The sequence below is a fragment of the Lepisosteus platostomus genome, chromosome 8 (genome assembly GCF_059453375.1).
Source record: "Lepisosteus platostomus isolate fLepPlt1 chromosome 8, fLepPlt1.hap1, whole genome shotgun sequence".
Taxonomy (NCBI): domain Eukaryota; kingdom Metazoa; phylum Chordata; class Actinopteri; order Semionotiformes; family Lepisosteidae; genus Lepisosteus; species Lepisosteus platostomus.
This window is the reverse complement of record NC_142618.1, coordinates 9,329,678-9,343,529: the sequence shown is the minus strand read 5'-3', so window position 1 is coordinate 9,343,529 and position 13,852 is coordinate 9,329,678.

The following is a 13,852-nucleotide window of genomic DNA, read 5'->3' as shown; positions in this document are numbered from 1 at the left end:
AAAAGTTTGGATATACAGTACTTTCTCCACGTCGACATGTATGTTGATAACATAAATGAGTGAAGCATAATTTGTAATTAAGCAAACATTGCGCACTAGGTGTGGATGTAATATTTTAATTTTGGTATGTGGTGCACCTAGTTATCACATCCTCTATGTGAGTGTCACAAAAGTGTTCAGAGGAATGTCTGTCCCCACTGTCTGTCCCCACTGACCCTTTAATTTTTCTGATGTGTGCTGATGCATAAAAGAGTGTTCAGTTGGGAAGGGGAACTTAATTATAATAGTATTAAATTGCATGCTGCTGGCAGTAATAAACAATGGGGACAAATGCTTATTTTTTAAAATATTCCTCCTGTGAATAAGATTTGAAAAGACCTGCCTCTCAGCAGGTTACTGCCTCAGAGAAACAGTACTTAAAAAGTAATTTAGAAAATTAGGATACTCCCAACAGAGTAAAAGAGCTGCAAAAGCTGTAGAAAACAACTAATGTGAGCAGTGAATGCCTAGGGATAACCTCAGAGTCACCTCCTTCAAACCAGCAGTAACTTTTAGTGTTATTAGACTTGAGGCTAAAACAGTCAACATTGTTTAAAAAAGCTCCCTTATGGTGTGCTCATTAATTAACTGAACTGTTTGTTGATTCTAGATTGATTCAGAGAAATCTCTAGAGAGAGTCACGGGACGACCGCACTGCCTTGATGCCGAATTTCATCTTCAGGCCTTCAATTCCCAAGACATTTCTGTAGCATTACGTATAACAGATGAAGCGAAAGAATTTTGTTAGATAAAAATGTTAATGAAAATATTTTAAATTCAGATGTAATTTTTGAAGGTTCTCCCCAAAGGGGAGTAAAAACAAATCTGTAGCAATTTTGCACTTGACAGGCGGCTCTTCGCAGGCAGAACAAAACCTAAACACATAACATGCGAAGAAAACGAGGAAAAGGTTCCTGCTAATTGCTCAAGAAAGTGTTTTTATTAAGTTGTTCTCAAATTATTATCGGCACTGCTTCTTCCCCACCATTCACTAGACAAATTGAAAAAGTTGTAAACTTGCCTAAACCTAATTTTTTAAACATTTGTTTCCGATTTAAAGCAAAGATTAACACCAACAACAGGTTGGGTTTCAAGAGCTGTTGGATTAATTAAAACGTCAATTACAAAGCAATGCCTTTTTGTCTCAACTGAAACATAACCAGGGCATTTGTGTTCAGAAACTCTAGGGCATTTTTATGCATTAACAGTGTGATAGAGGGCACTATCTACTGAAAATGCAACAGAGGATCAAATAAGTCTGCATAGCATTCATTTATTTGGGTGGTGAAAAACAATCATAACTACATTTTAAGATCCCCAAAACTAACATTGAAGCATTCAAAGTAGCAAAAGATGAAACAGAGAAAGAGTTTCCATGTGGACGCACTTGGAGACAGACAAGTTAGCACCTAGATATAGTACATGATAAGCTTTGAATACACAGTAGTTTACTTACAAATCCATGTTGTATTCATCTGCACTTTTGAACAAAAAAATAATAATTATGTTTTCACTGAATTCCCATTTCTTCTGGAAGTCAGAGCATTGGGGTCAAACACATCATTATCCCAGTATATACTGTATCTTTCTGTGTATTAATACTTTGGATTGTTCAAGTATTTTAATAAATAAACCAGGCCTCTGTTAAATTTTAAAACAAAGTGCAGCACATTGCCCTTTCTGTAGCTCATTTCCGGAGTATGACAAATAAATTCCTTTAAAAACAGCAACCTAGATCTAGCTGATGTTTAAATCTTCTGGCAGTGTCGTCTCTCAGTTGACATCATTTAATCATGTCAATGTCAGGAAGGAAGTCTTCTCAATTCCTTTAAAACATTAAATAATATACAAATAAATGGAATAAATAGCTGCTGTAGGGGCACATATTTAGAAATGATATATTAGAAAAAAACAGTATTCAATTTGACATAAGGATGACTGTAGGACAGTAGGATTAAGAACATAATTGAATATATATACTGTATATATCGTATATCTACTTATTTTTACTTCTGGCTTGCTCAGAAAATGCAGAACAGTTCTAACACTTTGCCTCTAATGCAGTTTTGCCAATATATCTCTTTCCTCTCACTCATTTGTTCTGACTATCCCTTAAAATGGTTTGAGGTCTATTTATCAGCATCAGTTACACGGTTTCACACCCTCAGAAACATGCTAAAAAAGGAATGCTCATAAAAAGAAAATCAGAATGGATTGTTGCCAAAGTAGTTCTACTTTGTAACTTTAAATCCTGTGTCCACGGGAAAAAAATAAACAACAAATAAGGTTGAATAACTACAATCTTATTACAATCTACAATCTTATTTCAGGCATACCTGTACACTTGCTGTGATTTTTTTTTTATAATCTTTGAAGATTCCAGCCCTCCAGAGACTATTTCCACCTGGAATACATCTTGCATTATCTTGGAAAGTATAGACAGTACAGGCCTGGACGATGGCTTCAATTCAAGGTAACAGATCAGTGACAAACAGAAAACAGGCTGAAACAAACTACAAACACATTAACAATGATGCCTTTTAAAGATTAATTCTTAATTTACATGAGGAATGCATGTAATTGGTTTGAGAACTAGTTAATAAACAGATAATTCAGATAAAGGGGACCTGGTGTAATTAGTGGAGTACCACAGAGATCTGTACTAGGACCACTGCTATTCCTAATTTACATCAATAATCTAGTTTCTGGAATAGTTAGTAAACTAGTCACATCTGTAACTGTTGCACATGGAGACAATGTGGAAATGCATTTGAAATTTAGGACAGGAGGGAAACGTTACCCAGCCATGTCTTTGTAGTCAATACTATGTCATCTTTTAAGAAGTGGCTGAATGAGATCATTGGATAAATTATACTCATAAAAAGGGTTAGATGGGCTGAATGGCCTCTTCACGTTTGTAAACTTTCTTATGTTCTTATATGCTCTTATGAGACAAGATAGGAGCTCTCGTGTCTTAACAGTTATTGCCACCTCTGAGAATACTGCAGGAGCATGTGGAATGAGAGAGTCCGGAGAAGCCTTCTGCTTTCCTTACTGCAATTGCAAGACACTGGCAAAAAATTGCAGTCTTCTTGCAGTGTCCATTAGTCAGGCAACTTTTCTCCCCTGGACACTTAAATCTCAGCATCAAAAAAAAAGTCTGCCCTAGTACAATAAATTTACAAGCAAAACAGAAATCACAGAACTTAAATTGCATTATTGCCATAGTGTTCTTTGGCTTTTCCTAATCCTTTTAAGTCTCTCTGTTTTATGTAAATATATAGCGTGGCTCTGAAACTTATTTAAACAATTGTATGGTCTTTTTCTGTTCGATATTTTATTTTGTTTTTATTTTGTTGTACAAGGGAGCTTGTACAAACTTTATCTAAAATCTAAGAGCCACTTCTAAGTTATATTTCTAAAGGGTATTCTTTAATAAACAATCTAGCTTTGATAAAAACAATGATCTCCAGGGAATTTGGTTATAAAATGTGTCATTAGAATTCCCACACTTAATGTTTTAAATGAAAAGAGTCAAATTGTTTCACTGCTGTCCCATTGCAGTATTTACTCTTTTCGTGTGGTTAAAGTACCCCTGTCACATACTGTACCAACATTAAGCCCTAGATTTGCCCCACTTAGCTGTTGGTATAAGACCAGGGAGTGAGTCTGCACTACTCACACCTGTCAGTCTGTACTCATCATGTTTGGTTGATGTTAATCTGAGCTTGATTGACAAGTGGCCCCAGAAAAATGGCAGGAAGTCCATCTAAAACAACACAACAAAAAGAGCATCGTGATAAAAAGTGCTCTCCTTTCTTTTCCCCCAGCCAATATCCTTGGAGAAGGTGTGTGCATCAGAAGTCTCGGTTTGTCCTATTAATCTAAGTAGGACTCTTCAAATTGTTAGATTAAACTGTCATAGTTGTTGAGGCTGTCTGACAATTGAGATAAAATAAATTTAACCAGCCCTGTAAAAAACAATGTATCAGCATCCTGAACCATGTCACTATAGCACTCATTTTAAAAATATTTTTTTGTAGTCATTAATATTAATGAGTGAAGTTTGTAAAGGAAAATATTCAGGATTGTGAGTTTAAGAATTAACAGTTATTCAAGTCAAAAGATATTTCATTAAAGAAAATAAAAGTAATCCTAAACTCTATCAATCAAATTTTATTTTATATAGTATATTTTGTGGAAAGCATTTTTCACAGAGTGCAGTAAAAATCAAATACAAAAGAAAATATTTTAAAAACATAAAAGTAGACAGTAATAGTTACAGTAACAGTCACCTGTAGATAGGGTCTTTTACTGTTGTATTCTTAGGACTGTATGTGTTTTGTTTTTTCTTTTTGCCTAACAGAAAATTTTATTAATTAAATAACATGAATTTTTGCATTTGTAAGTCATGTATAATTACTTTGATTACATGTCTAATTACATACACTATCTATAGTCAAATTAAAGAAGAAAGGAATGAAAGTGTTTTATACTGTATTTGCTATTTTGTATAACATCTAGAGTCAGCTCTCAACCCATAAAGTACAACCATTCAGTTATTTAGAGATAAAGTTTGGTGCAAAGGTACTGTGAAGCCTTGTTAGATCAGTATTAAAGAAACTGAAGAGAAAGATTGCACAAAGACAAAAAAATGTCTATTGTTTATCTGGTCCGGACAGATTCCAAGATGATGTTTAAACATTCTATTATATCCACTCTGCTGCGTCTGGCCTTCAAGGTAAGAAAGACTTCACCTGAAATGACAAGTGACTGGCTTCAGGCATCTCAAAGCTGACAAAGGAATCTTAACCTGCCAAAAATCTGTCGCTTACACAGGTCTTTAAGACAAGCTCAATCTCATCCCCATGTCTGTGTTGAATCACACTGACATCTCAAGTCTATGCCAGAAAACTGCATCACAATAAAATCTGATTCCAATATTGAAACTACTGTATGAGAGAGTACAGTAATGATGAGCAATAACGATTAGAATGCAAACTTGACATGTACCAGATGACATTGCGTCATTATTTCTGTAGTCTTTTTAATCAATATAGTTTTCTTCTGTTTCTAATTTTTCATCATAATAACCTTCTCATAATTGAAGTGCATAATCTTCTTTGCTTCAGGAAAGACACTTTTGAAGGGAGCAATCTTCCAGGCAAAAAGGTTGACATTTTTCAAGTGCCAAGCATGTTCAATCAGATTTTTATCCGATTTTTGACAGTCCCACTGACATTCATTTATTCTTTCCACCGAGATACTAAACAAATCAAATGTAGCTGTCTCAGATTCTCTCCAGGGAAGGCAATATGAATACTTCACGTGGAGGGTACTGCACTGTACTCACCTTTTAAGCTCTCAAAACCCCATTATGTCTAATGATAATCAATGACCCTACAAACGTACCACACCATACAGTATGTGGAATGCTTGGCTCATCCCCAGCGTTAGGATTCATACTAGGGATTTGGTTCCCATCCAGTAGTGAGTAGGCATCACTACTTTACACTAGTGGATATATTCCACTTCTCAGCTGCAAATGCATTTCTACATTATTTTCATTTCCAGCAGTCGTATCACCCTGCAGCTCACAACTAACAGCCCACTGAAGCTCAGCAGGTGTGAGCCTGGTCAGTACCTGGATGGGAGACTCCTGGGAAAGTTAAGGTTGCTGCTGAAAGAGGTGTGAGAGGGGCCAGTAGGGGGTGCTCACCCTGCAGTCTGTGTGGGTCCAGTATAGTGATGAGGACACTGTAAAAAGGAACCTTCCTTTGGATCAGAAGTAAAACCAAATTTTGACTCTCTGTGGTCTTTAAAAATCCCATGGTATTTCTTCAACAGAGTAGGGGTGTTACCCTGGTGTCCTGGCCAGATTTCCCTTTACCAGTCATGGCCTCCTAATAATCCCCATCTATGAATTGGGTTCATCACTCTCCCCATTATATTCTCATCACTATAATGTTCTCCTCCCCATTATATTTAGGTAGGAATAAGAATTTAACCTATATTATAACCTATAGGTATTTAACTGACATAATTTTATGTATGTTTAAGAATAAAAATGGTAGCATTAGAATAATTTGAGTTCTTAGAGCTTTCTCTTCTTTGAACAAATATGTGAGGTTAAACATCGAAAGTATTTTTTTGTTTATTTGGAATTGACGGCAATATTTTCACCTTCATAGACCTTGAAATTATTTTAAAACAATTACAGTATATTGTACAGTATATACAGTACACCACTGAAAAAACTACAGGATTATGTTTGCACATTTTAAAGGTTGCGCTGACCTAGGATTGTGGTCTGCTATTATTTATATGTGATGTAAAAAAATGCCATATGGCCAACGATAGCATTAATCAATCTAGTTCAGCTATCTTATCATAATTATTATAAAATTATGCATCACTTAGTTCAAAGAAGTCACAGTTTCCATGACATTTCTGGACCCCATTTGCCACTGACACTAGTCCACATCGGAATTTCATTTCACTGACAATTTTTTTTTAAAGGTTCACGTTTTGCTGATTGATTGAACGGAAGCTATTATTGGTCAGGCTTTTTCCGAATGGAAATTAGTAACCTTTAGGAGGCCTGAGAATGGAAACAGCAGCAGATGGGCACTAATGGTGATGGGGTTGAGATTGGCTGGAATAAATCACAGGCAGTCTGGGCTAAGGTTTAAAGCATTTAGCAGGACATATATCAGCACATTGTAACAGGACGAGGCTTGCAATAATGGACAATAAGAGAGTGAAATCAGTTGGATTTCCTAAAATGGAATCTCTTATCATGCTTTGTCTTATTTATATTTACAATTTGTCGACCAGCATAATCTGTGGAGACGCAATATGTTGTTTTTCTTGGCTGTTGTGGGAACTCAGTCTTATACTATCCACCCAGCACATTACGGTGCATTCCTGAAACATCGGAATACAGCGGGCATGTTCTTTCCACAGTCATGGGCTTTCACCTAGCCACTACATGTATCATTTAAATGAATCTTCCATGTTCTTTTAAATTGTTTCAGAGCTGTTTGTTGTTTAGCACCATATGAAAGCTCATACAATTTATCTGTGGCTAAAGAAGAAAAGCCTCTTCCCAAAGCCCCAATAAATTCTGTTTAAGCGTAAGTAAAGCTTGATTTGTCCATTCACAAAAAGGAATACTTGCAACTTACAGCAGTAAAAATTGAATACAAACAAGGCACAGGAACTCTGCAGTCTGCTTGGTACCAATATCCTTTAAAAGCTGCTTAATAACATACAATTATGCAATTACATAATTCCTTCATTATGAATACAATGATTTGATTTGAAGTTGAGTTTGAATGTTTTAGTTACTATATGTGTTTCAAAACACAGAAAGTTCTATCACTGAAATATTATGATAAAAAATGACAGATGCCAAAACCCCACCATATCTATCAACATGTATCCAAATCTCCATGTATCCAAAAAGATTTTTCTATTCTTCTGATTCTCTATAATATTGTAAAACGGTTTCAAGGAATGCTCCTATATGTATATGAATTGTCAAATGTATATTCAAATCCCCTCATAACAAGCTCAGAACATAACTTAAAAGGTCATAAACTAGAACTTGACTTAGGAGTCTGTAACAATGTTACAATGCGTTAAAAGTACTCATACAAAATGTGACAGAGATACTGTATACGTAGATCATTTTCACCTATCGAAAAAAAACTGTAATAAATAAATAAAAATGTTGTTTATTATTCCCCTCGTTTGTAAATTTTCTTGTGTTCTTAAATTTTATCTGGATTATTTGTAATTCATGTGTAGATCCAAGAATTAGATATTGTCTTCTTCTTCTTCTTCTTCTTCTTCTTCTTCTTATTATTATTATTATTATTTGTCCAGTTTATATAGTAATTCATTTCAGTTGGAGGTATCAGATTAACTAAACAGACACAAATAAGGTTTAATCCTTTGGTTTTCTTAAATATCTCAATCATTTTTACTACCATCAGGAATGAATACAGATAGCAAGATAGGCCCTAAGTAAAACTAGTGAAAAGATGCAGTCTTAATAGCTAGTTGAAACTAAAGCATTGGATTAGAGACACAAGTAACCTGAATTAGTTGTTAATACAATAGCAAAGTAGTTGTACAGTATCGGCATAATCCTGATTCTTTCATTATGTGGAAACCAAAATTGCATAGAATAGAATTGTTGAAATAAATAATTATATTCTAAATATCATCTTGTACAAGTGCATTGCAAAATTTTAATATAAGATTTTAACATATGACATGCTTCAGAAAAATGTAGAAAAATCTATTATTCACTACCAAAAAAGAAGACAAGATATGTAAATAACTACATCGAAATGACAAAACACAGTACAGTACGTTCTTTTTTTCTGGATGTAATGCAGTAGCTGCAATGCCTCTTTTATGCTGTAACAGTGGCCGTGGTTGATTTTATTAGCTAGTTTCTGTTGGGTTTCTGGGTAGGACAGGTTATACACAATAGGACCAAGGAAAACTTTGTGGAAGTGTAGAATTCTGCTCAGAACTAACTCACACGACACACAAGCTGGCAAAGCAACTTCTGTAACTGGGAGCAGAGAAAACTTCTCAGAGATAGATGGAAATAAGAGGCCAGAAATTCGTGCCAACCACTGCTGCATCACCAAAAGAGAAAAAAAAATGAAAGACGCAGCCAAATATAAGAGGCATCTGACTTTCAGAGCTGAAAATAACCAAGTATTCGGGAAGTGTTAAAACGGTAAAAAATGGAAACAAATTCCGATGGAAATTAACACGCAAACTGCGAAAAGCCAATTATTGTTTGTTCCAAGATTCAACCATGGCATTAGTTACAAGCGCTGCTGCATTGCTGTTCTGTCGAAGTATTAGGTTTTTCTGTTAAACTACTTGTTTGCAGTATGTTGTTTGTGCTCCTTCCTGAAGATCGACCAAAGCTCTGTGTGAGCTTGGGTGGAACATGAAAACCCCACAGAGACAGCGCAGTCCGGAATCGAACCCTGGACCCAAGAGCTGTGAGGTAGCAGTTTTAGCACTGCCACTGTGCCACTCTTAAACATACTTTCATGCATCATGAATCATTTGAAGGATTATACTGTTACTACACTGCTTGGATTTGCATATAAATGTTTGACTTGCTCACTTGCAAGTGATCAAACCACCCAATCCTTATGTTTGATAACAATTAAGCCCTCTGAGAACACACAGCTACCTGTATTTTGTCACCAGATTTACTCAGTTAGCTTCCATCTTATGTACTAAAAATACAGCACTGTTAATATTAGTACAGTATATGATATATATATATATTAATTTGAAGTTGAGACATTCTTTTGGAATTGTTTTCTTCGTCTCGTACTGTAAGAGGAAGAAAGTTCATGATCTCATGGAGAGGAGGGGATGACAAATGTCTAATTCTGTAAAAAGCCTCCATTCTGCTAACTGTGTGATTCCTGCGAATATGCTTTATACAGTATTTGTAACTGTCTGCTTTCTTGCTGCCAAAAGCAACATATTAATAGCAGACTAAAAGGATACGCACAACAACTGAATATTTGCTAGATCTGATACCAGCAGGCGAGTCCTCTTGTGCACTGTGCTCCAAATTTAAAAACAACTGGACAAGAGAAAAAATGTTCATACTTCAGGAAGACCAATATTTGATGAAGGATAAAGGATTTTGCAGAGGGAAGAGAAAATAAGGCTGTCTTTACCCTTCATTTTTTACCTCCAAGCACATAGTGAAGCAAGGCCCCACTATCTGTTACAGGAGCCGGGTCAGCCTCCCGTTGAGTGTTCGGTAAAGACCCTATGCGTGACGGTTTAATCCGGAAGAGGCTGGAGACGGATATCGGGGAAAGACACATGAGGGTTTTTAAGTGAGAACAGCGAGCGGTGACAGTCTGTGATCCAGTGCACGGGGAATAAATCAAGGCAACCAAGTCCAAGGAACATCCAGGGGGGCAGACGAGGAACAGTCCGAGAGATCCAGGATCCGAGAGGCCCATCCGGGGCGTAGACAATTAAAATCCCCGGGAAGGGGAAACAAGAACATTAACACGAAGAGGATAAAACCTTGACGGGACCAGGCGCTCCGAGCCCCGGCCTCAGTGGTCAGGACGTCATGGAGAAGGCCTTTGCCCTCAGGCTAGCTCCTGGCCTGGTGGTAGGCGGGCCTTCAGATGTCCGTCTTCCAAAGCTGAGCCAGGAACTGCGAAGACGCTAGGCTTTTCAACCAAAATACAAACGAGACGCAGCGGGAAATAATCTAACCTAACTGATAACGGAAAAAGGTAGGAGCGCCCTCTAGAGGAGGGATGTGGAACGTAACGCTAGCAAAAAAAAATACTATCTGCACACAAAGCATACATACCGTACAACATCATCTTGGGAACAGATTATTTATGCGCTATTTATGCATTTTCCTCTCCTGTTTTAACATATCCAGGACAGCCTGTACCTTTTCCCTATTGCGAACTGAGTGATTAGTATTATCATTTAAATAGTAATTTGACAGTTAATTAAAGTGACCTTGGTTGTTGGGGGCATATCAGAAAGCCGGAGTCATATTTGGGCCTCCTATGCATGTGTTATCAGTGGGCCAGTTACAGGATTAAGCCACCTTACTGACAACAGTAAATTAAGCAGCTGTCACCTTTTACCTGCAGAACCCCGCACAGATCAATTTACGATCAGTTAGCGCTCAGATTTTCCATTATTATTGTTTTCGCGATTTATGGTAAGTTTTAATGCTTTCTGAAACCTTCATTAAAATGGTGATGTAAAAACTGGAGTGCATGAAATCATTGGAACTGCGCATTAATGTTTAATGAAAAGTCTGTGGCAACATCTTTAGAGCCCAATGGAGTGTGTTTAACAATTAGATGTGTGGATTTTGAAATGAAAATTGTTAGCTGTATTTATTTTGGATCATATTTTGGAGATTGAGAGTGTAATGCATTATTTAACACATTAGTTAATGTTTCAGGGCTTTTTAAACTGCATCCAAATTATCTTTCAGATAAATGTTAAACCAGCCAATACACAATAAATTTAGATTGCAAAAAAGTACCGAAAAAAACAAAGAAAACGTAATGTTTTTATCTAGTTTCCCTTTGCCTTTTCTGAATAACACATGTACAATCTAAAAGCAGCCAAAGACTTTGATACTTGGACACTACAGTATGTACTGTACCAATAACTGAATAAATATGTAAAAGCTGTCATTCTGTCACTGCCTTTACCAAGATCAAACAGCTTTTTGATTATGTACAGTATTCTTTCTCTGTTCTTCTGAGTACATTTCAACAAACTTATTTTTTTATTCAACAAACTTTTGCATTTCAACATTGAAATTGCATTTGCCCTACAATATTCTTGTATTCTTCTATAGTCATCCTTATTTTACATATTAAAGATATCAGTAAAATGATTACAATGAGTCATTAATGCAGATACTTGACCATCTGTGTCTTGGAGAAGATCTATTACAACTTATAAAGCATAGAAAACTCCACATGTACACAGAAATAAGATGTCGTGGTTCAGGTCAGTCACTGGAAACCAGACCACACAGGAAATGCAACTGAGAACAGTAGGCCCATTTTAATTGAAAAAAATATATGAATAGCTGATTTATTTCCATATCTCATAATAAATTTAAATATATGTATACATTTTAAATATAAACATATATTTTATTTAATCCAATAATGATATATAGTTTATTTATATTTCAAAGGCTTATGAGAGCATGGAATAAGCTGTCCAGCCTTGGCCTCTTTCAAGAAACTGTAGGATGAGATCCTTGGATCAATTTGTTACTGAAAACAGAAATGTGTTGAATGGGCTGAACGGCCTCCTCTTGTTTGTAATACTGTAGTTTTTAAAACTCACTATAGTGAAATGACTGTTCTCCTAGCATAAGTGCTTCAATGGCCACTTTCTGGATATACTGTAGCAGCTATTCCAAACCTACTGTACAACATAAAGTGATTTCTTAAACCGTTACATTGGCCAGTACTGGTAGGGTGTTGCGGAGATGATTCAGGAAGCTGAAGACTTCTTGCACTAAATAAAAAGATCGCAGTCATTCTACAGGGAGAAAGAGAAAGAAAATGCTCGATTAGTTCCTTTATTTGCCCAGGTACAGTAAGTCAAACGAGGACAACTTTGGATTTACACAGGCTTGAAATCTAATTTAATAGGGCAGAGCATTTAAAGGATTAATCTATTCCATGTACTTTGTTCAAGGGTAAAACATCAGCATCTTACATAGGGTTTGTACCCATAAGTCTTCATAGCCCTAGTCACTGTACCACACTGCTGTAAATGCTATGCTAAAGTATTAATATACTGTAGCTATTTAAAGCTATACATTTAGGCATTTAATGTGCTGGACAAAAGTGTCACTGAAAATAGGTTAATGTATAATTCAGAAGCTGATGTGATAGAACGCCAGTGAATTTTATGTAATACTCTCTGACAAAGGGAATTGAAAAGGAATTCCTCCAAACAATGAGAAACAATAAATTGGGTCTTTTGGCACACTTGTCTTTCTGCAGTGTTCTGATTGCCCTCTATCCAAAGGGAGAGAAAAAAATGCAACCGAACATCTAAAATGATTACATGTATAATCTGATGCTAGTCATCGCGTTAGCATCGGTAAACACTTCAGATTAATGCCTCTAATCAGAAGCCGTCTCAGTCATAAAAATAGCAGTCAGGGTTCTATTAGAATGACTGACATCTGATTCTGTGAGCTATTCACCACAGAAATCAAGTTATTTGCCTTGCGCATGATGATGTCAGCGACTGTGAGTGACACCCTCCAATTTGTTACTTCCTGTCTCAAATTGTCCTTAATCTCTCCTGCTAAACTGTACACATGTGTGGTTTTAAAAGGGCTATCACAACAAGTACCCAGTAATGCTGCTGGACATGCAGAGTGACAGAAGGTAAATTGCTTGTCAGGAGTTCTGTATTTCAATCCTTGCATATTCCAAACAGGGTTCTGTGCAAAGCTCCCTTCAACAGATGCTTTCATTGCTAACTATTTTTGATTTAAATGTCAATAAAGCTCCAGGCCCTTTCACTTTTTTTGGATGGAACTGTCCATCTTTCTGGGGATGGCCTGGCATGTTGAACACTGTTTATCTACTCCTAGGAGCATGTCTTGTGATAATGATTGTCTCTGGAGACCATTTAGAGTGATAGAAATTGCTGATTTGGACAATAGACTGCTGAATCTCATTTCTGCATCAGTGTGACAGGTGACTGCTGTTGTAAACACAAATTTCTCTTGGGAACTGAAGCAGTTTTTTATCTGTCTGACAGCTGCTAAGAAAGTTTTGTTCTATTTTTGAAGAAAAAAGGAAAATAACAGCAAACAACTGTGTGTAACAATCATTACAGTGAATTTGTAAACATTTGCCTTTTATAAACTCTTTAGCTCAGTTATCATGAGGGATATTTTAACAGAACACAGCTCAAAAACATAAAACTTTCTTATATTATACAATCACAAATATAAGATTATAAAACTGTTTTTCAAGCACATTCAAATTAGCATGCCAAAATGTAAAAATGTGATACTTTGTTTTTGCAGTCTCTCTTAAAAATACTGAATTCACAGATCAGAAACACAGTCAACATTTCATTGGGCAATACTACAGAATACAGCAGATTTGGAGCTTGTATTAATCACTCTTTTATTGACCATTCCTGACCTTTAACAGAGGCTGTTACATGGGAATTAAAAGACAAATATATTGATATTTTATACTCTAAACCT